General features: G+C 35.5%; 1 long non-coding RNA gene across 1 annotated transcript in view; it reads right to left on the reverse strand.

Annotated features, from left to right (window-relative positions):
* Positions 1–743: 743 nt before the first annotated feature.
* Positions 744–2,553, reverse strand: part of LOC107595104 (uncharacterized) — a 3,293-nt gene continuing 1,483 nt past the window's right edge. Inside the window, exons 3-4 of the long non-coding RNA XR_001610230.1 lie at positions 1,593–1,675; positions 744–891 (exon numbers count right to left, since the gene is read on the reverse strand). This is a non-coding gene — a long non-coding RNA (uncharacterized lncRNA). The remainder of the gene's footprint in view (positions 892–1,592; positions 1,676–2,553) is intronic.

Genomic DNA, 2,553 nt, shown 5'->3' on the forward strand with positions numbered 1-2,553 from the left:
TTTCACAGTCTTAACTTGCTTTTACAACAATATTAGATTAGTGAGAGCAGCCCACACAATGATGAGAGAATATCTGCCACCCCATTTAAAGTCCTTTTCTAATTTTACCTAAACTCTGATCTGATATCTGAAGAGAGTACAAATATAATGCAGAGAAAAATACTCTAAAAAGGCCACATGGATCTATTGTGCACTGCCTTTGTTGAAAATGTTTTTGAACAAGGTAATCAGCTCTATTTTGAGTCAAGGTGTTCAATTCAATGAGTTGGCAGGTGTGCGTTTCCTTTAAAAACAAACAAATTTTAGATGTCTCCACAGTGGATTAAGCTTTTCACAGACAAGAGATTTCTGTGAACCTCAAAGTGTTTGATGTTCATGACTTCAGCCTCCATCAATTCACAGATAAGCAGATGTTCAACAATGTACTTTCTCTCATCGAGAATAGTTGTCAATCACTCCAAGAGCAAAGCATGTAACATTTCAAATGTGAGGCGCTCATGAGTTAACTATGAGAAAAAGCACTGAACAAGAGTGATGTGAATAGGATGTTGCCATGGAGGGAATCATCTTTCACAGTGAGAAATCATCATTTTGAGCATTGCCAGTTGTCTTGTTGGCCAAAAGCCACACAGATGCTTCCAACAGCTATTGGAAGAATGTGCTGCAGATGTGTGAAATTACAGTGAACGTTTCTAACATTAATTATAAAAACTGAAACATGCCATTCCACACATGGTTGTCACTTTATTATTTTGTTATCTACAATCAGTTGCTGGAATTAAAGAGATTTTTGTTGTTTTGAAGAGACAAGTCAAATTCCTTTCAACGTCCTTAACCCAGTCGTTCTTACTCACACTGAATCAAACATCTATTTTGACACAATGCACAATACTGCGAAGAAGAAGAAAAAAATAGTCAAAATTCTGTACTTCCATGATACAGTATATGGTCTTCATCATCTAATTATGATCAAAGTGCTTTCATCAGAAAGCTTTCAGAAACCAATAGTCATTAAAACCTAATGGAGATTAATTGTAAGACTATGTACCATATAGTATTTGTACTAAAAAGCAGAACTATTTAATAAAAAATAAATAAAATGGTGTTTAAAATGGTGGGGGGGAAAATCCAAAACAGCACCTACTGTACAAGACAGACTTTTCATTTTACATGACCATTAGCATATAAATATCTAAACTCAAAATATTTGTAATATAAAAAAGTTACTGTATGTAATTATTCATAGTAATTCTTAAGGGCTTACAAACAAAGATAAAGAACATTCTGTAACAGAACTTTAACTTCTTAAGCTTTAACAAATGGTTTAGAAGTATTAGTCATTGTTAGTTCATGTTAATTTTATCATTTACTAAAACATTATTAAAATCAAAAGTTGTATCTGTTAATATTATTTAATGGACCTGCTAACATGAACTAACTAATGTATTTTTATTACCTAATGATAACGTAAGATTAATAAAAACTGTAAATAATTAAACGTATTGCTCATTGTTACTTATAGCAGTAACTAACATTAACTAATGGGACCTTATTGGGAAGTGTTACAGAAAATTCTGTCATAATTTACTAACCTTCATGTCGTTCTTTGTGCTTCCAGATGTGTTGAACAAGGTTTCATGTCCAAAACAGTTCCATCGGTCCTAATGTATTTTAACTGGATGCACGCAGAAGTGCAAATAAATATATAAGTAAAAATAAATAAATAAGTACAATAGAACATTTATATGGCTCAACAGGTACATAGTGCTGGGTTCAATTTCCAGGCAAAGCATGTAGTCATACTGTAACACAGTATGTGACACAGCGGATGAGAACAGATCATATACTCTGGCATGTTACACCGGAACATTCTCTTGCCATTTACTGTCACTGTCAGGAACTATTTTTTAGAGGAAGGACAGCATTTAATGAATTTCCTTCTTTTTTTTAAGTAACATGATAAAAAAAAATTTAATAGGCCTATTTGTATTGTCTAACGTTGTATAAAAAGCAATAAGATGCTTGTGGTGTGCTGTATTGTGATTAAGTCATGGTTGAAGGGGTTGCAGGCACTCCACTTCACGTCGTGCCTAACAACGGCCTTCAGCTGTGACTTACTCACAATACAGCATGGCCTCTTGTACCTTATTATTGCTTACTTATAACTATCACAATCTCCTGTCACAATCCTCAGTCACCAGCCCAGTCACCCTAGAACTACATTTCCCAGCATCCCTCCTGCACTATCACCTTATCAAGACTCTCATATAAGGTCTAGTCCACACGTACACAGGTATTTTTATAAACTGAGTTTTTCCTTGTCCACATGAAAACGCAAAATCACGCTATGAAGCGCTGCCAAGAGCATGCCAAGCCAACAGGTGGTGATATATCCCTAACTGGTTCTTCTTCTTTAAAATGTATTGGCGGTTAAAGGTGCATTTACCGCCACCTACTGGACTGAGTGTGGGCAGTACTTTGAGAGAAAGGACAATGAGAATAAAAAATACCCCCCCCCCCCCCCACCCCGCCCCTCCACCACACACCAAACTC

This window comes from Sinocyclocheilus grahami, unplaced genomic scaffold (assembly GCF_001515645.1).
Source record: "Sinocyclocheilus grahami isolate Dianchi unplaced genomic scaffold, SAMN03320097.WGS_v1.1 scaffold196.1, whole genome shotgun sequence".
Lineage (NCBI taxonomy): Eukaryota > Metazoa > Chordata > Actinopteri > Cypriniformes > Cyprinidae > Sinocyclocheilus > Sinocyclocheilus grahami.